This window comes from Herpailurus yagouaroundi, unplaced genomic scaffold, assembly GCF_014898765.1.
Source record: "Herpailurus yagouaroundi ecotype Mexico unplaced genomic scaffold, PumYag 139, whole genome shotgun sequence".
In the NCBI taxonomy this organism is placed as follows: Eukaryota; Metazoa; Chordata; class Mammalia; order Carnivora; family Felidae; genus Herpailurus; species Herpailurus yagouaroundi.
In genome coordinates this window covers 57,255,861-57,282,520 of record NW_024412394.1, presented here as the reverse complement: position 1 = coordinate 57,282,520, position 26,660 = coordinate 57,255,861, and the positions used below count along the sequence as shown (strand labels likewise).

Sequence of the window (26,660 nt, the reverse complement as noted above, 5' to 3'; positions counted from 1 at the left end):
TCACATGCATTAATTTTGTGTTACTAAACTCTTTATCAGACTTCAGACCTGTTTCCAATATAAAGGGATATAGATATAGATATAATCTTTGAGGACTTTATAAGATCATAATAATGATTAACATTCTTAGAATTTCTATACCTAAAATTAGCTTATCTGAAATGAGAATTTCACCATTGTTATACTGGCCCTTACACATTTCCATAATCATAGCTCACATTAGCCCATGTTAAAGCTTTGTTTATGTGTATGTAAACCCCTACATTAATGTTATACATTATGAAAATTTCACCCACACAGCGCTAATTATTATTCACACATTAGTGCCTATTAGCATGGGTTTCTTTCTTCCTTTTTTTACTTTTTTCTTTTCTTTTTCTTTCTTTCTTTTTTTTTTTTTTTTTTTTTTTTTTTTTGCAAATGTTTCAGCCAGCATTTGGATTTCACTTACTTGGCAGAACCAACTTGTTATCATGGTTTTCAAAGTCTGGCAGCCAGCCTAAGAAGTGACCTATTTTGCTGTCCGAATTTCCTGTCCTCCTCATCATTACAGATATAAACAGATAATCTGTTAAACTCATTGAAACTTTCTTGAAAAAAATGGCAAAATGGAACTTCAGTAGGTCTCCAGATTCTATTGTCAAAGCAATAAAGAACAACCTTTTAGCAAATTGGAGTTCATTTGATTGTGTTTGATATGCAATTATTGGTAGGAAATTCATACTTTTTAACAATTATAGATTTTTTTAAGTCAGTCCTATTTTGTAGAAATCTTAGAAAATAAACATTTAAACATACTCAGGGGCATGACTTACTTAAATTGAATCCCAAATATAACATACATTAAGATGTAATGTTGAAGTTAGCCTATATCAAGAGAGTGAGATTACTCTAAGGATTTGGACTCATATAGTAATAATGAAGTTGAGGTTAATTTTAAATATTACATATAGCTTGCTGGGGATACAAACTTAAGAGCCAGGATTGAGCAAACAACATTGAATTAATTACTATTTATTGAACAGTAATAAAGGGTAATCTTTTTTTCCTAAACTCTATAAATTAAATGCTTTCTTTCGGTGGTTTAAAAATATAACTCATTTTATGGAGTGAATTCCTAGAAGGAAATAATGGATTTGTAGACAACAGAAGCAGGAAAATGAACCATCACGTTTTCCTATATGCTCAGCTTGGCTGGCATTACATCTTTCAAAATCTCAGAGTTGGAGGGAATCTTAAAGGAAAAGTCAATTGAGAAAAAAAGGTAGAAGACTCATGAGTATCTCAGTCCAGAAGGCTATCACAAAGTACCATAGAATGGGTGGCTTATAAATAACAGAAATTTATTTCTCACAGATCTAGAGGCTAGCAGTATGAGATCAGTATGTCAGCATGCTGAGTTCTGGTGAGAGTCCTTTTCTAGGTTGTAGACTATCTTCTTTTCCTTGTATCCTCACATGATAGAAAGAGGGCAAGACAGCTCTTTGGGGTCCCTTTAAAAGGGCACTAATCCCATTCATGAGGACTCCACCCTCAAGACCTAATTATGTCCCAAAGGCCTCACATGGGGGATAGGATTTCAGCATATGAACTGGGGGGTGGGGGACACTAACATTCAGTCCACTGCACTGAAGAAGAGGAAGCCATTCCTTGACACTCCATTCCCTTAATTAGTTCATTAGCTAAAAGTCAAAATCTATCTGGAAAATTCTGCTTCCTGGTCAAGCTGACCTTGAGTTGAACCCTTAGCCCACAGTTTCTGGGTTTACTCCATTGAAAATAAAATATTAAGGTTGTCTCTTCAACATACACTTGATTCTGGAACCCCTGTCCCTAGGCATTTAGTGCAGTAGCATCCCAAAGGATTAAGGTGAAAATCTCTGGGCTCCTCTGGAGGCTGGAGAGAACAGTGTGAAGCAGCTAGTTCAGGGAAATCCACATGTTAACTGCATCAGGACCATCAGTATAATATGGAGGAAGTAAATCCAAAGAATAAGGGAGTAAAAGCAAAATCAAAGATAAGGTCCAGTAAGTACTCAGAGCACTAGGGAACAATAAATGGAAACTCAAAAGAAGGAACAAAGTTCACTGAGATCTGTTGAGGTTAAATAAAAACAAGATCACAATACAGAGAAGACAAAGGTCAAACCAGAGCCATTGCAAAGACTGGAGATCCAACAAGCTATGAGAGCCAATGTGTTCCTAAATGGTCCTTTTGATGCGGTAACTTTGGGGGCTATTGTTAATCCTAAAGGATTTTATAGATATGGAAAGTCATTCTATAGATTTGGAGCATTTTTCTGGCTTTGTACTTCCATGACTTCTGGCTTTCCATCTCTTGGGACCTGTGGTCATCCAGAAATGTTTCCTCCTCGTCCCTTATACTTCAAGTTCTAGAGGTCCAGACTATGCATTTATTCTTCAGTTCCTAGTATACTGTTCTACAAAGTGCAAGTTCAAAATAAAAAATTGAAATTAATTGAAATATAAATAGACTGAATGGTAAATATTTCCACATCTCTGGGACTGTGTTTCATTTCATGTTGTGTTAGACTTGTCTTTGGCTATTTAATTCAATTGCTTGGGGTGTGATGGAAATGACGCCAAGGTCACAAGTTCAGTCCTTGTGTGAGCAGCTTGCTGAGCTCTATTTTGTGGCCATAGAGTCCACTGGCCAGCTGTCTTGAAAGTGCATGACACTGGCCACCAGAGAATGAGAAGAGATATGGGGGATCAGAGGAGACTCCTCACTTCTGATAACAATACAACTCAGAATGTCTGACTCACAATAAATTGGACTTTTCATAGAGGGTCTTGTTTCCTTTGGGAATTCCATTCAAAACGTTATAATACTAAATACAAACTTATAATACTTTTAGAAGTCCAGGAAAGAATGAGCCACATATAGAGTTAGGCAGCACAATGGAAACAGCAGAAAAATCAGCAGTGGGAGCCCAAGGCCTGAGCCTTCTCTATACTACTTGGGACTAATGTGATCCCTAGGACAAGTTTTTAAATCATTCTGAACTCCAGTTTCATTATGTGTAAAAACTTAACTCACAGCATCGTTAGGAGAATTAGGGGAGATAATATTACCATCATAACTAACTGCTTAGTAAATGTTAGGTGTTAGTAATAATTTAGAGTTGCAAGTAGATGGAAAAAAAATAGCTGACCACATATGAGAACAGCAGGGACCCAAGAATCAGAGTATCACAGTTGTCAAGGATTGCAGTGATACATCCTATCCTGGGTTTTACAGATAAGCATTGGAGAAGCTCAAGTTTGAGTGCCTTGCTTGGTTGTCACAGATTGACAGAGCTGAGACTAGAGCTTCCATCTCCATGTCCAATCTCATTGCTCCTTCATGCTTAGCAAGAGGAGGCAGTCTGAATTCCAATGAGGAATGTAATATTTAGACACTTTAGTAAGTCCCCTACTGAACATGAAAAACACCATAACTTGGTTACTTCATTCAAACAATAGTTATTGAGTGCTTACCAGATGCTGAACACTGTCCCAGATACTGGATATTTGGGATCCATCAAGATAAATATAAAGGACACATACCAGATGATTTCTCATATGTGGAATTTATGAAACAAAACAAATGAGCAAAGGGGAAAAAAGGGAGAGAAAGAGAGAAGAAAACCAAGAAAGATTCTTTTTTTTTTTATGTTTATTTTTGAGAGAGAGAGAGAAAGAGAGAGACAGAGCATGAGTTGGGGAGTGGCAGAGAGAGAGGGAGACACAGAATCTGAAGCAGGCTCCAGGCTCTGAGCTGTCAGCACAGAGCCCCACGTGGAGCTCGAACTCACAGACCATGAGATCATGACCTGAGCCGACTTGAGACTCTTAGCCTACTGAGACACCCAGGTGCCCCCAAAAAACAGATTCTTAATGACAGAAAACAAACTGATGGTTACAACGGGGGTTGTAGGTGGCGGGGGGGGGGTGGTTAAATAGGTGATGAGGATTATGGAGTGCATTTATTGTGATGAGCACTGAGTGTTGCAAGCAAGTGTTGAATTAGTAAATTCTACACCTGAAACTAATATTACGCTGTATGCTAACTAACTGGAATTTAAATAAAACTTAAAAAAAGAATGTAAAACAGGCCCTGTCCTTGTGAAGACAAATCTCCAGAGAACAACCACCATGTAAGCAAATGAATACAATTTAGAACCGTAAAAGCCCACGGAAGGCGCTGTACAGTAAAAGAAATCCTGGAACTTCTCAAGAAGAGGTGATTGGGCGACTGCCTCAAAACAGCTATATGTTAGGTTATGCCAGTATTATCAGAGATTGCCTGTCAGTTATCCCTTCTCTTACATTTGCCCTTAGAAATGCCTTTCAAAGAATACTTCGAGAAAAACTTTGACTCAACATTTTAGTATGTATGGTTGCTCTGTGACCATTTGGTAGTAGAATGTGGACCTGAGATTCAAATAGAAAACAATGTTAAATTTACTTTTGTGGCTTTTTGACACCCTGAATAGCTTGGTAATAGCAGAAATTCCTACCTCCAGGGATTTTCCAAAATTAATATCTGGAAGCCTTGGTCTGCATGTCTGAATAGATAGGTTGTCCAGTGAAAAGTTATGGGACTCTATTTTTCTTCAGTGTTTATATTCTCACTTTTGAAAGGTTGTGGCGGGGCGGAATTTACAACCATCTTTGTTCACTATGTGTATTCCACCTGCTCATGGGTCTCATTCTCCTATAGTCACTTGTAATCAGAAACCTCCATTCAGGACAACTGCCGGAAACATTGTTCTATTCCATTTGTTTGGAGACACCAATGGTCAGGTAATATTTTGTTGGTCAAAGAATAACTCTGCATGTTGTCTCAACTTTAAAAAGTAGATTTACAAAGTTGTTGAATATTTCCTCAGGGTCACCTTCTGTGCACTACTTTTTTGTACTCTCAATCCACGCTCTTCATTGACTAGCTTCGATTGACACATTCTTTGATTAAACAAGTTATCCCTTGATCAAAAATTAAAACCAAAAAAATTAATTTGATGGATAACCTGAGTACTCATGTTAACATTCAAGAAGCAAGACTTTGTATTATATACCAAGATTACAATGAATTAATCTAATTTGAAAAAAAAGGATACATTTTCAATTTCTTTTTTTTTTTTTTTTTAATAAAATAGAGCTCCTAACCATGAATAAAAGTAATGCCCTAAGTAAAGGTGATAGTGCTCAAAGATTCCCGTTTGGTTTTTTAAGACAGGTGAAGAAGGGGAAGGAAAAAATATTTTTCTTTATGCAACCAAAAAGATCTGCATTTTAAACAGCCTCCTCCTACCAAAAAAAAAAAAAAAAAAAAAGCCACCATCTTTAATTTCTTTAACCAAATTGAGCAGGTATCGTGGTTTTGCAGCTTTACATTAGGTTAATGTAAAGGCTGTGTTCATTTCACTTACTGTATAATTAGGATTTGAGTCCAAATCCCAGAGTGCATATGACAGGGATTTTCTTAAGGAGACTATCTGCTCTTCTCAAAATGGCCTTCTTATTTCTTGTGTTTCTAACATCAGAAAAGTGAGTATAAACAAACAATAGATGACCTTTATGAGTAAAACATCTGAGCACAGAAAGATTAATCGACCTCCATCAGCCAGTCATTAAATCAAATAGGAGCTTTTCTTGTACTTTTAAACCTCCGATTTACAGTCAGGCCAATTGTGTAAAAAGGCTGGTAATACAGTGACGCCCAATGCCACTGGGCTTTAGAAAGCTGACAGTTCCTGTAAAATAGTCATTAAACAACCTCTAGAAGAGACTCATCAGCAGATGCCCCCAGGTGAAGGAGAGAGAAAGCTGAGAGAATGAAGGAGAATCTAACATCTTAGCATGACTGAATTAAACAGAGCATATTATGCTGATTTCCAGAGTCAGCCCAGTAATTTAATTTTCAGAGCAGTTCCTTTGATTGTAGCAACCATTTTATGAAACATTAATAAAACTTTGTGTGTGTGTGTGTGTGTGTGTGTGTGTGTAACACACATCTCTTTTCCATTTAATTAAGAAAAAGTAGTCAACATATTTAAATTTGCTGACCATTAGTTCCGTAAATGCCAAAAAATTTTGTTGTTGTTATTTTTGAAAAAGCAACGGAGCAGAATAATATAGCTCCCACTGTATTATTCCCTAGTAAGCACAGAATAGGGAAAAAGAAATAAAGTACATAAAGTTATTACATGTTAGTCCATAGGATTTTACATTAAGACTCTGAGCTAAATCACTGCTATAATGTATAATCCAAATGTGATTTTGTAGCTCCTGTATAATGATGTCTACTGTGCATCCAAATTAATTGTTATAGAATACACATTGCCCTGTATACTGTTTATCAAAGATTCTAAGACAAACAGATATTCCTGGATCAAGATACCCAGTGGAAAGTTGTGTCTACTGAATTTTGTTATACATTTTAAGTAACAGCAGGTTCACAGATATGAATGTTTTAAAGAAGGAAGAGACCTTAGATAATTAATATGGATGTGCCTCACTTTACAGAATATGTAGATTCCTGAAATGTGCATCATAAAACTATTTTCTTTGCAAGTTAACTTATACTTTCTCATTTATTTCCATCATAAAGCTAAAGATCCATTCTCACTGAAGTAATTTTTGGCTCAAAGACAATGATCACATTTAAGAATGAATCAACCTTTTTAAATCAGTGGCAAATTTTATATTCAAATCTAGTAATTATCCTTTGCCTGAGCTTTTTGCTATAATTCTCTCTTGTCTTTCATGACACAACCCTTATTATTTTAACTTCATTGTTAGATGCCTTGTATTCCCTACTTTACTTTATTTTTTAAAGAAACAGCCATATATAAATGATAAATAAATAAGTCAGAATATCCCTTCAAAATAACATACAAATATAAACAAGACTTTTGTTAATAAGTAGTTTAAAAAAAAAACAGCCCACATTGTCAGTCCTCGCAAGAACATGAGTAATGTCACAGCTAAGGCAGCTCTGGAGGACATTAGGGTCCCAGAGACCTGGGTTTACTGCAGGTGCTGCAGATGACTGAAGACCTCTCTGGGTCACTTAGCCTCTCTGGGACTTGGTTCCCTCATCATTAAAATGAAAAGGCCACACTAAAGGTTTTTTTGTTTTTTTTTTCTTCTCCCATCATTATACCTCTGGGATCCTAATAAAAGTGTTCTCTCTATGTAGACCTAGTTAGTACTTTCTATGGTTCTTGACATACTTATTAACAATAATGTCCTTATTAAACTTTTGACAGTCTCACCTCATAGTAAGATGGACACCACCAAAAAGACCATGGCCACATGTTATTATATACAAGAGAGCCATTCCCCAAATTGTGTGTGTTTAATGGTTATTCCTATATTTGTTTTCCGTATTTTTATGTTGATGGGTTTTCCAAGTTCTTCTATTAAATTATAAAATATCTATAATTATTTCTGTCCTGAGTTCACAATTTGGAACTTGATGTTTGTGTCTATATTTGGGATTCAAAACAATACCCAGTTTTCAAGCATAGCATTCAAGTGTTTTTGGAGATCACTATTGTGTATAAAAGTCTGCAAAGGAGTGTCAGAATTTGCTTCATCTCATTATACCAAACATATTAATTAACTCTTTAAGTTCTATATTCTTACACAATGAATAATCTGTTGGTAAATCATAAAGATTCACATTTAAGCCCATACCTAAGGCATTTGCTAATCACCAACTCTAAAATACCCGTAAGATTAAGCACCACTCATTCAGGGAAGGAAGGAAATAGAAGATAGTTGTTTAACAGACTTTCATCTGGGAAAGATTTTATTAAGAGCCTCTTTCCTATACGCCAAGATATGAATGCTTGAGTATAATTCAATTTTATACAAAAGAAAATTCCATTCAAATCTAAAGATAGAATATTTCTATTTCAAGTTACTTTCCACTGAATTACTGAGAAGAATTGAAAGATAGCAATCCGAAGTTCTAAATGTATGAAATAAGTCTTCAAATGGGAAATAACATTTGCAAATTCTTGGGGCCATGGATGGCAGGGGAGTAAGGCCAACTGTTCAGTGTGTTAAGGTTAATTCCATGGTGTGCAGCAGGAATACAGTCATCTTGTATTGCCACACTGGTGGCAAACCGGGTTGGTGTGTGTGGTCATTTTCCTGGGATTCTCTTAAAAGGGAAGCACGGTGTAGAACCCCAAATGCCAGCCCTAAGTTACACAATCTACTGGGCTACACTTTTTTCAAAAGTTTAATCTCCATTGTTAGTCCTGTGAAGAACAGCCCTGCCCTCTCTATTTTCTTACAGAGGTGCTTTTGATGGAAAACTTTGTGGATGTTTGTGATATTGCTCAGAGCCCATTGGCAGATGAGCATCTCTTGCTGTGGCCTCCATCATTATTTGCCTGTCTTGTCTATTAACGAGCACTATCATCCCATCGTGGGATGACAGCTGCAACACGTACTCAGGCGCAATAAACAGCTAAATGAGGCGCACAGCAATTTCACTTGTCACCAGCGCCCTCGGCACGACTGGCTGCACAGCTTGATGCATAAATTCATGAGGCTGTTGCATATGATGGAGTATGCTTGGCTGAAAGAGGTGATGGATAGCAGGGCAGCTAAAAATGGCCATCACCTTGACTCTGTCAGGACATTTTTTAAAACTACCCCATCAGCTTTCTTGTATTCAATGCACTATCATAGCACTGAAGACTCTAAGGTACTGATTTGATACTTTTCTTCAATAAAGACTTTTGGAGAGTTTTCTCTAAAAGGAGGTGCCATGTACTGAGGTGGGTACATTTATTCATCATTAGCTCTGATGCTGCTAAATTAAGTTATGTGCAAGAGTAGAAGTTACTACTGCATAAAAAAATCTCAGAAATCAATTTAAGTCTTAAATAATGTGGGAAAAGAACATGAGTTTTTGAAAACACTTCCAAATCGTATGGTAGAGTGGTGGATTGGCTAGCCTGAGATTTGAAGAATTTGAAAGTATGGCATGAGAATATTCAAACACATAGACTCCAGAGATAGAACTTGTGTACAACTCGTTACAACATTGAATAATATTTCAGGGCACATGATTATAGCAGCGTTGGCAATGCCTTTCCTAGTTAATATACAAAACACAAGCAAGGATTAATACTTCACAAGAGTACTTCCATCAAGAAGTGCTGGACTGGGGACTTTAAAAATAACCAATAATACAATGCATTCATTTCTCTAAAAGTACCCCTGTAACCTCTTACTTACTCAGCTGCCTGGATTTAAGCCAGAACTCCAACCACCATAGGCAAGGCCCTGGGTGTCCCACTGGAATGGGCTATACATCCTCCATCTATGTTAGTGGAAGTCATCTAAGGAAGACAAATATAAAGGCAACAAAATCAATGAGGCAGTTTCCTGCAAAGCTTTATGCATTAATCTCTATCACACAGAGATATATACACACACCAGTATAAGGGAAGGAAGTCACTTGTTCTCTAATAAAAGAGAAAACCTTTGATAATAAGCAATTAATAAAGTTGTCATGATTAGTTATGCAACTATGAATCAACATGTGCAGTAAAAATGACCACTTTCTATAGACAAAAAATATCTATGATTCAATCATAGTGAAAACAGTCATTAATATGGGTGATTATGAGTGACCCTTATAGCTACTTTGCTTCTCTTCCTTTTGCAATAAAGTAAGAGTTGTCTTCAACTGAGCAAGAGTTACTCTAACAATTTAGACACATATGCACTAGATCAGAGAGTAAATTTATTAGCTATTACCCTTTTTGTTCTTAACTTCCCATATTCAAACCCATGTTTCCCAAATCGCCTAAATTTAGCAAAGTTATTTTGAAAAGAAAGCTGGAGAAAGGTAAAATATGTGAGAGATAATGGTCTTACTAATGTGAATGCAAAGTACCATACCAAATGTTAAAAAGAATTTTCCAAATACATAGGAGGAAATTACTTTGGAATTGTTTGAGAGGCAGGGGCCTTTTAAGAAGACAATTACATGGCGTGATATCCTTAACATATTGCCCTAATTGGCAATCATCTGACTAATCTCAGGACTGGGTGGATTTGATGTAAGTAAGGAGGCATGAGTATTGGCCATTGGTGGGTAGGAGCAGTTGAAGAGGAGAAATTTTGACGAAGTTGGGAAGATTAAGAAAATTCCCTATCAGTAAGACTGGAATTAGAAGTCATTGTGAACTAATAAGGATAAAGATAACAACAGGTATTGTAGACCTTCTTTATGCCAAGCATTGCAAGACTTGGATAAGGATGAGGTAAATGAGACACTACACTCAGGTTACACAATTTAAAGGCATGCTGAGAAAAGGTCAATCATAAAGATAAATGGTAATTTAATACAATATATTTAACACAGAAATTAATGCCAAATATTCACGATTGTATGAATTTTATTGTTGCATAGAAATTACTACAAACTTAGTGGCTTAAACATCCATTTATTTTCTCACAGTTTCTTTGGGTCAGAAGTCGGTGACCGCATGGCTACTGCATGGCTGGGTCTGCTCAGGATCTTACAAGGCTGAAATCAAACTGTAGTTCATGATTCCCTTCCACTCTTGTTCCTGTTAATAGCAGAATAGAGATCTTTGTGGTTGTAGGACTTGTCATTGTTGCCTAGTCAGTTTCATACCTTGTGGCTGTTCCTCAGTCCTTTCCTGTGACTCCTTGCTTCTTCAAAGGCAGTGGTGGCAAGGTGAATCCTTCCTACCTTCAGATCTCCCTTATACCTTCTCCCTTCCTCTTTTGCTATCAGCCAGAGAAAGCTCTCTGCTTTTTAAGGGTTTGTGTGATTGGATCAGGCTCACCCAGATAATCTTCCTACCTTAAGATCAACTGTGACCTAACATAGTAACATAACATAATATAAAACATAACATAACATAACATAACATAACATAACAAACACAACATAACGTAACATAACCATAAGAGTGATAGTACATCACTCATCTTGTTTACAGGTTCTGAGGATTAGCAAAGGAAATTTTTGGGGTGCTAGTTTATTTTATTTTTTAATTTTTTGAAAAATTTTTTATGTTTATTTATTTTTGAGAGAGAGAGAGCACAAGAAGGTAAGGGGCAGAGAGAGGGGGAGACAGAGAATCCAAAGCAGGCTCCAGGCTCTGAGCTGTCAGCACAGAGCCAGACACGGGGCTTAAACTCACGAACATGAGATCATGACCTGGGCTGAAGTAGGATGTTCAACCAACTGAGCCACCCAGGTGCCCCTGGGGTGCTATTTTAGATTCTGCCTACTACAAAGATGAACAAAGTCCCAAAATCTTAACGATTATATTTAACCCTGCACCTGCACAACCCTGACTCACTTCCTTACCCAACCCAAACATGTTTCTGACAAAACTTTTCTTTTTACAAAAACAGTCTATGAGTCATAAATTGCCAATTTGATTTTAATATTAAGATATCTTTTGATTGGGGCCACCTCCCCTTTGTTTTTATACCCATGCTAAGTGCCTCAATGACCCCATATCAGTTTCAGCCCTTTATGTTCCACCTCCACCTTTTCATTTGCTACAGTCTTGGAAGCAGTTTTCTCTGCAACCTTGTAGTGTGAAGACTGGCATGACCAGTCCCTATCACTAATGGGGACACTCAGAGAAGAAAAGTAATTTGCTCACATTCATATAGGTATTAAAAAACAGAGCTGGGATCCTAACTCAGATTCATCTGACTCCAGAAACACTGTTGTGACTTCATTCATGGGGCTTACTAGGAGGGATTGATGAGTACAGGCTATGTCAGAGACTCAGAATCATGGATTCAGAAGGATTTTACCCAGCATTCACACCTTATTGATTTAAATTATTAAAAATTTGTAAGCCTCAGGTTGAGATAATAAGATCTACTTTTTATAGGTTTTGGAAGGAGTGAGTGACAAGACTATAATTTCTTTAAGGTCAAAGACATCTTCTTTGATGTTGTATATAACTATCACACAATAATTTTGTGAATAAATTAATATTGAAGGAATGAGTGAGATGAAACAATATAAAAACTCTATGATTGGAGTGTCTGGGTGGCTCAGTTGGTTAAGCATCCAACTCTTGATTTCTACTCAGGTCATGACCTCATGGTTCGTGGAATTGAGTGCTGTGTGGGGCTCTGCACTGATAGTACAGAGCCTGCATGGGATTCTTTCTTTCCCTCTCTTTCTGCCACTCCCCTGCTCATGTGTGCTCTCTGTCTCTCTCTCAAAATAAATAAACAAATAAAATAAACAAATAAAAGAAAAAAACCTAAAAATTCTGTGATCTATGAAGTACCATATAAGTATGATATGCCTTCTGTAGAAACATTAGATGTTTGTTAGGGAAATACCAATTTCTAAGATGTTTTATGGAGTTGTCTCTTATGATCAGTTTCCTCAATATAATAATTAGTAGAAACCAAAGGCCTAGATTATAATATTAGACACACAGTGGTCTAAAGGTGGTCTCTGATGCTCCTTAAATTGGTGACACAAAACCGAGCAATGTGGTGACTAGAACTGGCTGTAAAAATTGTAAACCACAAAATTCCTCAATGGCAAATTAGTTTTTATTTATCAGAATGTAGATTATGTTGCACAGTGGCTATTGGTTAGGAACCAATCACTGACCACCCAATTAGTTCAATCAAGGAAAGAAAGAGAGGAAGAAAAGATGTCCGGAGGCAGGAAGAGAGGGACAGAGAGGAAGAGGGATGGGGTAAAGGGAGAGAAGAAGGAAAGAAATAAAAATGAAGAGAGAAAGAGTGGGAGAAGAAAGAAAGAAAGAAAGAAAGAAGAAAGAAAAAAGAAAGAAAGGAAAGAAGGAAAGAAAGAGAAAGAAAGGGAAAAAAAGAGGGAGGAAAGGAGGGAAGGAGAGAGGGAGGGATGGAAGGGAGGGAGGAAGGAAGATTTTTTTTTCTTCGATAACCCAGATAATTAGATAGCATATTCTGAAATTATTAAACCAACTCCATAATTTAGACTTTAAAATCATTTGCATTTATTGAACAAATGTCTCAAGAACATTTTTATGTTGATGAAGTATGTCTTCTTGTTTTGGAAAAAAAATTTAAAAAGGCAATCTAACCTAAATGAACATCAGCCAAAGCAGAGTGAAAAATGTTGGAGAGGAATCAGGAGCTCTGAGCACATTTTATACTTGACTCTCTTGGCTAGGGTAGGGCTCAGCAGTAGTGTGCTCCAGATGATAGATTGGAGCTATACTTGGCTCTTTATGGATTTGGCTGATATCTGGCTGTCCAGAAACCCTTTCTTCCTCTAAATTGCCTTCAAATTCAAGAGAAAATGCAAATACCTATTTTTAGCCCCAAATTAACTCAATGCAATTCATTTCTAATATCCTTGTTATGCTCTCTTCTGTTTATCTGTTGTATTATCTAGCAATATATATAGCCATATATTTAAAATATGAAACAAATTATATTTACCTCAAACTTTCATTAATTATGTAGTTTAAATCCATGGATATGCAAAAAAATAGATTCAGGATGCTAAACATAGTAAAGAAGCTGTAACTTATATTTATGTATGCATATATGTTTATAAGCAATATCCTTTTCCATTCTTTAATTTCATTCCCTCTCTTTTTCCTTACATATTGACAATGATGCATTCATTATTTGGCATCATTTTTATATAAGAATACCACATAGACTACACATATGTGTTGTTTCTAAGTATGATGGCTTGAGTTAACATTTTTCTATTAATGTCCTGCCTTAACTTGTCTTTCTTTTTTACTTTATTATCTTGTCTTTTGATTAATCTTTTTTTCCTTATACTACACACACAACAATGAGTCTTTCTATTTTAGAGCAACAGAGCTAGTCTATCAGAACCTAATCCAGATCCCATTTCACAGTGACAAAATGACTAAATAGTCACCTTGGTATGTTCCAGAATGAGAGTGCAAATTTAATAATCCTGATCATAACCTCTTTGCTTAGCTTCAACATTATCATAGATCTGATCATGTCATGTCCCTGCCTAAAACAATTCAATGACTTCACTGTGTCTTTAGGATAAGGATAGCCTATGAACATGGCTTCCAGAGCACATCAGGTCTGGCCCACCTCCTGCCTCGCTGCCTGCCATCCTCCTGATTGCTCTCTACCCTTTAGCTATGCTTGATTTCTCCCTTTTCCACCCATGTGGACTAAATATTTATACGGATTAATTCAAATCTCAAAAATAACTTTGTAAATCAGATGCTAACATTATTCCTTTGTACAAGTAAAGACACTTGTAGGCACACAGAGGGTAAAAACTTGCCAAGGATATAGAGATAAGAAACCACAGAACTAGAATCTTGACCCACAGATCAGCATTTAAGCACTCCTGGAAATTTCTATAAAGAAAGCCTATTTTGTTGTTGTTTTATTTGGTCTAATTACTTGGCAAAGCATCTTCGGAAAAAGAAGAATAATTAACCACTTTCTATGTAATGTTAATGTATCAGTCTTCCAATTACCTTCTCTAAGAACTTACTTATTCTCACTTAGACCTAGTTTGATGTGCATTTCTTGTAAATAATTCCTAATAGAGACCAATCTCTCAAATATCATTAATGAATTTGACATCTTTTCAACATGTATATTCGCAAATTATTCATTAGTTTGTATAGTATTTTTGAGACTTGATGATATTGATTACTTTGTACAGAATTTTGAGACATTATGACTATGGTGATCAATGTTTCTGGCAAATGTTCATCTACAGCAAATCCAAATTAAAAGATTTCCTTCTAAAAGGCTATTTGCCCAGAGATAACTCTTTCAAATAGGCAGGAAAATGTCAAGTAAGATTGGTTTGTCACTTTAATATTATAATAGTAAATGACAATTCCTGAGATATGACAGGGAAGATAACTATGGTACTTTTATAATAAAGTATTAATCCCGATTCCTTCCTCCATTGACAATGATATTGAATACTTATTAATGAATTCTTTACTATTCACTTGTAGGGAGCATTTTTAGTGAAAGGTACTTGGACTTTGAAATTTATAAGTCTTGCTCTATCGATTACTAGCTGTGTTCCCCAGGGCAAGTTAAACTTTCTTAACTCCAATTTCCTCATTTATAAAATGGATGATTTTACTTGCCACGTAGGTTTTGTGGATTAAATGAGATAGGAAGTAAAATGTGTAGCACTACATTGGCATATATTAGAGATTGTATACCTAATACTGACTTTAATTTTGATCCTTCTCTAAAATAGATCATCCAGAATATCTTGACAGTGGTCATTTCTTGTTAAAAAGTTATTCTAATCCTCAATATTGCTCCCAATTATTCTAATCATACAAAGTAAGAAGTGACATCATGGCATGGAGATTTATGGGTGAAATGAACACTCTGATCACATTATTTTAGAATCTAAATTTCCCTTAAATGATTATAGATCAGATTTGCTCAAAATAAACTTGAGTATTTCTTGTTTGATACAAAATAGAATTAGCTGACTTAACTTTTGGTTTCATAAATATGGCTGAAATAAAAAATATAGAGTCTAATAAAGACAAATATAAACTAGAATGTCAGTGATTAATTGGGATGTTTAAAAATGTATGTACATTAGATAACAGATGGTTAAAATGCTTTGATTTAGGGATAGAATTTTGGTACTTACATGAATATGTGGCACTATTAGACACCCACAAAAATATAAAAAGAAAGGAAATTTCAGAAAGGAATCTGAGTTTATATGGAAATAAATTATAAATCTGGAAGAAATGTTGTTAAAGATTATTGGAAGATGAGTTTAAAGGTTAATAATCTAGCCAATATATGAGTAACAGTTAAAACTTCAATTGTCCTGGAATCTATCCCAATATCTCATACACTTTAAATGATTAATAAGTCATGCATAACAAACAAATGAAGAAATGAATGAATACATTTACAAAAATGATATTCCCATTCTTGGCATATATTTCATTCCTCTCTCATCCAGGTGACAAGATTTTGTAATTCAAGACTCAACAAAAAAGAAGTATTATTAAGCTATAATTTCTAAACCAGTACATTTTACTATACAAAAGTAACCGCTAAGGTAGGTATACAAAAAGAACCGCTAAGGAAGACTATGGTAGATTCAAATCTTAAACCAGAATCATCTATTAAATAAAACTCTCTTTTAGTTAGTGGCATAATGATGTCCTACTCACTGTGAAAATCTGAGTTAGCATCTATTCTACTTCTTACAACGAGGTTTTTTTTTTAATCAAGAAAATTGGTGTTTGAATCTCTAATATCAAAGCCACATCTTTACTAATCCTCAGCTACAATCTAGATTCAGACTCATGCACTATACTCTTAATTCAACCCACTTTCTTATTTCTCCTATTTTTTTTAAGTTTATTTATTTTTGGGAGAGAGAGAGACAGAGAGAGAGAGAGAGACAGAGAGAGAGAGAGAGAGAGAGAGAGAGAGAGAGAATGAATGGGGGAGGGGCAGAGAGAGGAAAAGAGAGTGAGAGAATCCCAAGCAGGCTCCACAGTGTCAGCATGGAGCCCAATGCGGGGCTGAAACTTACAGACCATGAGATTATGACCTGAGCTGAAGTCAGACGCTTAACAAACAGCCGCCCAGGTGCTCTTCCCAGTCAATTTTTACAGGTCTATACCGGTCATTTCATTGCCTTGTTCAGAATTCCTTATTTATTACTTTTTGCTAAATTTGTGTTCTTCGAACAGTTTGTAGGGGTCTTTTGAGAAGCCTCAGGGTCTCCAGGAGTAGGGAGGAAGAGAGATTGAAGTATACTGCAGGGCAGGAGCCTAGGTCTCTAACCAACTTCAAACAGAGAAGCACTACTTTTATCTGTTCCATAGATGAGGCTTCTATTTAGATTTTATTTGATGAAAGCCTGAAAACTGTGAAAACTAGTGGTCTATCTACAGTCTCAACTCCCATTCAAGCCCCAGTCATGGTCCAATAAATGACAGCACACCTGTCCAGATCTGTATTACACCATACTTTTCTGTGTTTGTTTCCCCCACACCAGATCACTCATGGCTTTGGCCATGGGTTGTGTGTGTCATGCTCTTCTGTCCTTGAATCTTCCTCCAGTTTCTTCTTGTTGAATTCCAAGTACCCTTCAAGGCTTAGCTCAAATGCCACCTCCTTCTTATCCTTGAAACATTCCTCTTTCAATTCTTTGGAATCTCAATCGCTCATTTTTGAATCTCTATAACAGCTATAGCATATTTTGCTTATGTACTTGAATACATGTTTACTCATCTATGAGACTGTAAGCTCTTTGATGTCAAGAACTACAATAAATTCAAGTTTTCATATTACATGCTCATATTTAGCCCATTTTCTAAAACTTAAGTATACTGTTCATTTCTTAGATCAACTTTATTTAATTATTAAAAAAACTGTACCATTATAGCTGATGCTGAGCATTTGACACATAATTTTTTAAATGGTATTTAAATGAATATGGCTAGAATTGATCTTACCAGTCAAAACTCAAGTGTGCCAAAACCAGTACTCCTGGTTTTAAAGATGTGGAAACTGAAGGAGTAGGAGATTAAATTATATATATATATATATATATATATATATATATATATTATTTTTTTTTTTTCACTTCGCACAATGGATCTAGAGAATGAAAATGGTGTACCATTTTCTCCACTTAACCCACTAGGGAACGCTTATTTCACCTAAACTTTTCTTTTTTTAGTTTTCTTCAGAATGTTCCTGATAACCTCTGCTTAAACTTCCTTGAAAAGTTTTCTCCCTTTCCTCACTGTGTGAGCACCTTACATTTTGTGGCGATATAGTCTATATTTGGATAAGCCATACATATTTAGTTCTTTTTAATCTTACCTCACATCAGCCCTTCCAGTCCCTCAATCATTTTTGTAGCTCTCTCTGAATTCACTCTGGTATGATGACATCCTTCTGGTACTGAAGTTTTCATAAATGGACACACTTGTCTGACTCATGATGTGTTATCTCTGCATGTGCTGCCCAAACAGTTTTTATAAACCACTATATCATCCTGTGCAATCTCATACTAATTTTCTGTAACTATCACTCCCAGGTCTCATTCAACATTACCATTTTCCAAGTACAGTAGCTCCATTTCCCTGATTATCTGTGAATTTTTCATCCAAGATGCATTACTTTACATTTTTCAAAGCCTAATCTTATTTTGATATTTCCTACTCAAAGCTGCATCCTCTCTATATTCATAAACATATTTTCAGTTATAGCGAGTGCTCACAAGCCACCCAAATTTTATGAAATTTATAAATTTAAGATTCAGCTATCCTTTGTAATTATTAGCCTTAAATCAAGTTATATTATACAGACTCTTGCCATTTTTCTTTCTCTCTCCCCCAAAAGAAAATTAATACATGTCTTAGGTAGTGTTACCACTTAGTCTATTGTCAGGTTATTTTACCTTTTGCTTACATGTTTTCATACAGATGACTGACACATTACACATTTCCCAGCCTCTTGGGGTTAGTTTTCTAAGTCACATTTTCAACATAACATATTAAAATACACATCCAGTTACGTATTGTCTCCTATGTTGCACACAAACTATTTTCTTTCCATTGTTTTACTAGAGCTTGAAAGCTGGAATTCAGGAATGTATTATACTTAAGTTACTCTTTCAGATCAAATGAAATAGTTGTCCCCCACACCCCTGTTTATGAATAGAGAGAAATGCTTCTTTTTAGGACTTATACCTTTATTCATCTTAGTCGGACACACGAAGCTTCAAAATTCCTTCCCTACTTCCTTCCAACATGTTCCTACCCATAGATTTTGCTGAGGGAAGGGGGCTCAGGTGATCCCTTAAGCATAAAATGGACTACATGCTGCTGTTTAGACCTGCAGTGAATATCTGACACAAAGGTAACCTATCTGGAGGCCTACCAGGTCGTCTGATGCAAGAATTCTGTCTATACGTGGATATAGTTGTGTAACATAGATTAATATTTTTATGTATCTGCAAAGGTAATAGAAGTATTGTTATTACAATTTTATTAGTAGAGGAATTGAGAGATAAAGAGTTTGAATGGCTTGTTTAATTTTACACAAAACTATCAGTGGGAGGAATCCACCAGGAATCCAATATTGGTAACTGCGGGAAAGCTCAGAGTTAACCCAATACTGGATTTCCACTGACTGTAGAAAGTCTCTCTCCTACACATGCCTTTTAAAGCCAAAGCTTGGGGCCACCCAGAACTGTAGCTTGCTGGTAGCTGCAGCAGTAACTCACATCATGGATTTTTTTTTCTTGTTCTCAGAGGATTACCATTACTATCTTGCAAGGTCATTCTTCTATTCAAGAGGATGTTGTCTATATTTTATCTGGAGTTTTTAGATATTTTGTAGTGGGAAACTTTCAGGGCATCTAATCTGCCATTTTGCCAAGAGAAAAAGACTGCAGTGACTTCATTTATCTGTCTGTATCCTCGACCTGGAATGTGTTTGAGAATGCCTATGCCTTGCATCCCTTCTGCCAAACGATGCCTGCAGGAAAAAGGTGGCAATGAATATATTTTTAAGCAACTTAACAGATGAATTGATTCATCACTCATTAATTGACTAAAATAATAGATCGATAACAATTGATTCAAACCTCTGCCTATTGAGCATTGCAGTCTGATAGAGATATCTTCCAAGGAACAGATGGAACCCAGAAATAGGTAGAGCACCTCTGTAATAATGACCTACATCCTGGGTCATAGAATCCTTTGCCTATCTAAGGAAATCAAGGAATTCTTTTCAAAGATAAATGTACATATACACATAATGTATTTGACCTATGATTTCATTAACTTTTTGGAAGCTCGTCCACAGACCCCCAGGTATGTGTGGCACAGCCACGATTTACCCTATGGAATCTGAATAATTTTGTAGCTACTGGTATCATTATCTCTGGACAAATGGCCACATCCCTGTTTTCCACAGTCACTTAAAATTACCCAGCTGTCACTGCAACATCAGTTTCAAAGTCACAGACAAAAATGTCTGATGGTCTCTGCTTGTGCTACACACCTAAAACACTAGATGCCAGACAGCTGGGAAGGTTAAGAGCTACCTCTTCTAAGCTTCTGTTAGAGACCCTACCTCCCATTTATTTTGGGGTGTTCTTCCAGAGAGGAAGGATGTTTGGATCTGGGTGGTTAAAATAACAAATAATCATTGAATCCTCATAAACAAAAGCAGAAAAACAAAATTCTGGCTAAGTTGAAAAAAATTAACTGCATTTCACTATTCCAGTCCAGTGTTAATGTGTTTCAATACTTCCTTCATTTTCTCTCCTACTTAAATTTTTTCTTTATCATTGTTTTATCTTCAATTTTGTTTTGCTCCTCTCACTTAGCATCAGTATTATACAATAAACAGAAAACTATAAACTCCATAATTATGTTATGTTATAAGGGCATCTGGGTGGTCGATTAGATGTCAGACTCTCGGTTTCAGATCAGGTGATGACCTCACAGTTTCATGAGTTCGAGCCCTGTATCAGGCTCTGTGCTAGAGACCCAGAGCCTGCTTGGGATTCTCTCTCTCTCCCTCTCTCTGCCCCTCAACCACTCACACTATCTCTGTCTCTCTCAAAAGTAAATAAACTTGAGGGGTGCCTGGGTGGCTCGGTCAGTTGAGCGTCAGATGTCAGCTCAGGTCATGATCTCAGGGTTGGTGAGTTTGAGCCCCGCGTTGGGCTCTGTGCTGACAGCTCAGAGCCTAGAGCTTGGAGCCTGCTTTAGATTCTGTGTCTTCCTCTCTCTCTGCCCCTCCCCCACCCACACTCTGTCTCTCTGTCTTGCCAAAATAAGTAAACGTTAAAAAAATTAAAAATAGGGGTTCCTGGCTTGCTCAGTCCATTAAGCGTCCAACTGAGGCTCAGGTCGTGATCTCATGGTTTGTGGGTTGGAGCCCCTCCTGGAGCCTGCTTTGGATTCTGTGCCCTTCCTTCTCTGCCTTCTCTCTCTGCCCCTTCCCCGCTTAGACTCTGTTTTGCTTTGTCTCTCAAAAAAAAAAAAATAAATGCTAAGAAAATTTTTTAAAAATTAAAAATAAATAAATGAGCTTTAAAAAATTCATAGTTATGTTATGTATTTATTTTACTATCTGTGTATTTATCTAACCAGCAAAAAATTTGTCCATCTTTTCTTCGAACAAAAATATTAATAGCATTTATGTCTAGATAATACAATTTCAATTGTTAATCAGTGTTCTATGGCTTCTAGAGTGTGTTCTAAGATTTCTTCTTTACAAAAAGAAATTCAGTAAATGTAGTAAAATAAATCATATCAGTTTCCTTATTTCAATATTTTCTATCACATGGTATTTATAATCATAATTTTTAGTTGTAGCATAATTTCATTGCATAATTGAGAGAAGTTGTATTAGCTACTACCTTTTCTTTTACTATCATAACAATGTATTTGTTTTCTGTTTTTGGATTACTTTCCAAAATAATTTCCATAAATGCAGTTATTGGCTCAAAGGTTGCAAATGTTATTACTCTCGATAGACATTGCCAAACTGCTTTCCAAAATCTTATACCAATTGATAATGCCACCAACAGAGAATGAAAGGTAATAATTTCATGACCTGCTTATTTATATTTGTAATATAATTTAAATTTTCTGATAACTTAATGCAAAAAAATGGCAATAGATTTTTGTTTTACTTTTCTTGGCCCTGATTATCTGAGCAAGGTTTAAAAGTTCCATATTTATTTACAAACTTTTGCATCACCTTGTATTTTCTATTTTGTGCACTTTCTGTCCTATGCATATTCTCAAGTGTTATACATCCTTAAGTATAGCGTATCATTGAGTACTTTATTACATAACCATCCATTATGTTTACAAACAGAGAGTCATGTATTATACTCATCTGCATTAAGCACATGTACTTTTATTTTCAGATTTGCTCAAATGGGTCTACTTTTCTTAATTTGCCTACATCTTCCCTTTCCTCCTAAACAGGAAAAACTAGCAAATGCATGCACACACACAAAATCAAAACAAAATTTTAATGGATAAATTAAGTGATAAGATTTTTTTAATGTGTAGTTTGCCTTTTTTTTTAATTAACAACTCCAGATCACTGATTCTCCCAGATTACTTATTTTCTTCAAATAATTTCTTTTATATTTGTTTGACTAAAAGCAAGTTTGCTTGCCTGATCATGAAGTATCAAGGGAGTCAATAAGGTTGGCTACTAGAGAATTTACAGCTTCATATCAATCATCTGCATTAGTGACAGAGAGAAAAAAACCGGTGTCAGTGGGGATTTATGGTGAAGAGTTATGGTGGCAAAAGGATAGATGAGAAAGATTCTTGTGACTTGTGACCATGGGGATTTAGTCCAGCCACAATGAAGAGAAAAGGAAAGAAGCGTGCGTTGCTTGGCATAACCAGGGCAATGGATTAGGGAGAGAAAGGAGCAGTGAATAAAGGTCTGACTGAATGGCACTCTGCTGGAGGTGAGTACTGGAGTTCTTCATTTGCTCCAAACAAAATGTTTTGATCATTTTACTCCCAGGATAGCAGAAAGGGAGGGAAATGAAGAAAATTTAATGATCGGTTGGAAAAAGCAGAGAAATAATTTTGGAAGAGTCTGGTTATGATTGAATAGCAACTATGAAAAAGTGAAGAATTTTTTTTGCATATTATAAGGAGGAGAAAATAAGCATGACGTTTGGAGAAATAATGAAATCTTGAATATATAAGCATCCCCTGTGTTGATATTAACCAAACACTGAGAAATGCAAGACTGGCAGAGGAGAGGGGAATGAAAACAGAGATTGGTGATTTATCTACACAGAGAAAGTAGTCAAAAATATCATAGAAAAACAGCTCTTTAAGAGGATGATTGAGAAAAAAATGCATCAGTCTCCCCAAGTATTATAGGACATGTGAAGTTTTGTGAGAAAGGTGAGGACTCATCAGGAAAGGATTCATATATTCAGGGGATGATATTTATTGAAGGGCCATTTTGCGGCATGTGCCAATTAGTTATACATGTAGGAAGATGAATAACATGTATTTAAGTAGGAAAATTTCAAAGTATTGTCCTAGGAATAGTAAGGAAATAAAAGGAAGAAACCAGTTTCATCTAGGCATATTTCAAAAATCGTATCAAGAAAGTAAAATAAATGTCATGTTTTATTTGCCCTGAAAACCTGAAATGACAACTAGCAGCTAGAAAGCCACAATTTTGCTTTGTGCTGAGGTTTCAGCAAATCATTTAGTTTTCATAAAAATTGGCATAATGTGTTTCATTATAAGTATAATAACATGTTTTTAAAATTTTAGAAATAACTGAAAGAAACAAGAAAGATTAACAAAGAAAGATTAACAAAACTATCCATAGTCACATCATTTGGGGGGATTTCTTGAATGTTTTTCCACTATTTTTTCCATGCATGGTATTTCTTTTTTGGTTTGACTCTTTTTTTTTTTTTTTTGGAATATTTATTTTCTCATAGCTATAGTCACATGCAAACATAATATGTGGTGTCTTTTTTTCCCCACACACTTTACAACCATATGATTTTTTAAAAATTGTTTTAATGTTTATTCATTTTTGAGAGACAGAGACAGAATGCGAGTGGGGGAGGGGCAGAGAGAGAGGGAGACTCAGGATCTGAAGCAGGCTCCAGGCTCTGAGCTGACAACACAGAGCTGGATTCAGGGCTCGAACTCATGAAGAGCGAGATCATGACCTGAGCTGAAGTCGGACGCTTAACTGACTGAGCCACCCAGGCTCCCCTACAACCATACGATTTTTAAATTATTACATGGTAACACTTCAAAAAATTTCAAAATAGTCAAGAAGGTGGCTAAGATATAATTTTTCTATTTCTTTAATATCAAACAGTTGGTAAGGTAATGCTGTGATGGGTCATTTGATAAATTTTAACTTTTTATAATAATTAGTATCATTCAGTTCTCTGAGAAAGCACCTAAATGCAAAGCTAATACCTTTTTTCAATTATCTAGTGGCTGCATAACAACAACCTTAAGCTAAACAAAACAAAATGCAGTAACAAGCTCCCAAATCCACAACTTGGACAAGGCTTGCAGGAACAAAGGAACAGTTGAAGATGACCACAAGATAAGTCACCTTCATTAGCATTTGTAAGCATCTGTTGAGGGTCTGTAAGACCTGGTGCCCACCTTATTGGAAGATATAAATGAGATGGTATAGAATTTTCCCCAAGCAGTACACATGGCATATACTCAGGAAGGACTTGCTGCACTGAGATATGCCGTAGGACTTGGGTGCCTTGAATCAGAGGCAACTAGGTGGAGAAACTCTCAGTGTGGAGGTACAAGGCAACCCTGATGGACCATCTTAAATCTTTCTGAGATCTTAACAAAGGATCCTACAGATGATACTTGGTTTGATCTTTGACCAGGATCAATTGTTCATTTGAGAACCATTTGCTGTCGAGAGTGATGGGAATGAGAAACAGTTTTATTTTAGGACCCCTACAAGTCCTAGACCATCTCTATTTCCTCACATTTTGTTTGTAAACTAATCAATTATTTTCTTAGCTCATCTGTTATCTCTCTCATTTTAGCGTAGGCAGCTAGAAGTGAGACAGTACCTTCAACACAGTTTCTGGAAATCTCTTTAGCTAGACCATCGAGTTCATTAGATATAATTTCAAATTAACTCAGGTAACACTTGTCAAACTTTCTGCTACTACATAAGAAGGCCCCTCTTTTCCTGAATCTTCTTTAAGCTCCCATTGACAGCATCTTCTGGTCTCTTTAGATTTCTGCTAACACTCTCTTTGAAGCCCTCTGAGCTTTCTCTAATTATCTTTGAGACCCTTGAAGTTTCCACGTGCTGCCTGATCCCAAAGGCAATGCCACACACTTTAGGCCCTTTGTTATAGAAGCACTTTCAGGCACCCAAGTATGTTCCAATTATATATTCTTGCATAACACACCACTTCAAATTCAATGGCTTCAAACAACCTCAATCATTTATTTTGCTAACGAATTTGAAATTTTGAGCTTAGTAATTACAAAGTCAGCAGTTACAGTTTATCTATGCTCCTTCTTGTGTCAGGAAGGGGTTAGATCAACTGGGGGTTGCAAGATCCATTTTCAACTTGATAGATAGATTGGTGCTGAGAGCTCAGCAAGGATGTGGGCCAGGGGCCTGGTTCCTCTCTTCACAGGCCTTTCCGTGAGCTGTTTGGGCTTTCTCACAATATACTGGCTGGGTCAGAGAGAAAACATCCCAAGTAAATCAGGTGGAAATAGTATCACCTTTTACAACCTCCTTGGAAATCACATAGTGTCACTTGTGATATGGTCACAAGCCCTCAAGAAGAGGGAACTTAGACCTTGCCTTTCAATGGGAGGTATGTCAAAATCATCCTGTAAGAAGAGCATGTGGGATGATAGATATAGTTGTGACCCCTCTCAGAGTAATATAATCTGCCACATACCTATCAGTATTCTTGAGGAAAATTAAAAATTCCCTACTGATAGTATTAAGTATTCTGGTTGGTAATATAGCCATGGCAATTTGTATTTTGTTGTTGTTGTTTTGACGTGTGTGTGATATGCATGTGTGTGTGTGTTTATATTTATATTTATATTTATATTTATATTTATATTTATATTTATATTTATATTTATGTCTTCCTGGAGTAGAAGCTGGATAGAAGTAGAAAGAAATGTTTCTTTGTAAAAAAATAAACTAAAATAGACCTTGTCAGGACTGTGGCTTGTTTTCTTGTTCCTATGGAAATAGGCATTTGGTGGGGAGAGTGGGAAGGACTGTGTTTTCTTGTGGGTGGGGCAGGTTGAAAGTTGCTTATATGAGAAAAAGAGCAAAGCATAGATGCTGAAATAAAGAATTTTATAACAGTCCAGTGATGACCAGAGTTGCTTAGGAGACCAACTAATTAAATATGGCTGAGATATTAATAAAAGGGCATTTCTTCTTACTTCCACACAAAGTCCAGTGATTCTCAGCAGAGTGTGAAAATATGGAGGTCTTTGCTCAGACCTTGACATAGACACAGGCAATTTTATGATTGCCATCTCAACAGTACCAACTGTGAGGCTTCTCTAGGTAGTGGACTTAAAGGTTGCACACCTCAGCTGGGCATAGTTTTAGCAGAAAAAAGGAACACAGCAGGTGGCCCTAGGGATGTTAGTTGGCAGAACTGATTTGTAAATACATGTTATATATACCCAGTTTGGGGGGTTTAAGAAATAATTTCAGGATAATTCTGCCAAGATAATTTCTAAGGGAGGAACTGTTTGACACCCAACAATTAAAACAAAGGGCCTTAAGTCAATACAGTGTAGGCATAAAGGTTAATGTGATGTCATTTTACACTCATGGGCTGGAATGGCTCGGACATTAGTCTCTATGGCCACCATAAGGTTAAACATTTTACCTGCCTCCTTGCTGAAGGGTTGTACCTAGAAGTTGCTGTCTCTGAATGCATGTGGAAAGAGTACCTATGCTAAGGTGGTACAGTGGTCACCTTTGTTAGAATACCAATGCCAATGAGGGGTCTTTTATGTTGATTTTAACTTTTGGTGAAGACTTACATTTGATTGTGGTTTTTTTTTTTT

The 26,660-nt window shown here is 36.2% G+C and overlaps 1 long non-coding RNA gene across 1 annotated transcript in view; it reads right to left on the bottom strand.

Moving 5' to 3' along the window:
* Nucleotides 1–26,660, bottom strand: part of LOC121029811 (uncharacterized) — a 281,837-nt gene that overhangs the window by 13,345 nt on the left and 241,832 nt on the right. The window contains exons 4-5 of the long non-coding RNA XR_005789918.1: nucleotides 10,497–10,610; nucleotides 9,268–9,371 (exon numbers count right to left, since the gene is read on the bottom strand). This is a non-coding gene — a long non-coding RNA (uncharacterized LOC121029811). The remainder of the gene's footprint in view (nucleotides 1–9,267; nucleotides 9,372–10,496; nucleotides 10,611–26,660) is intronic.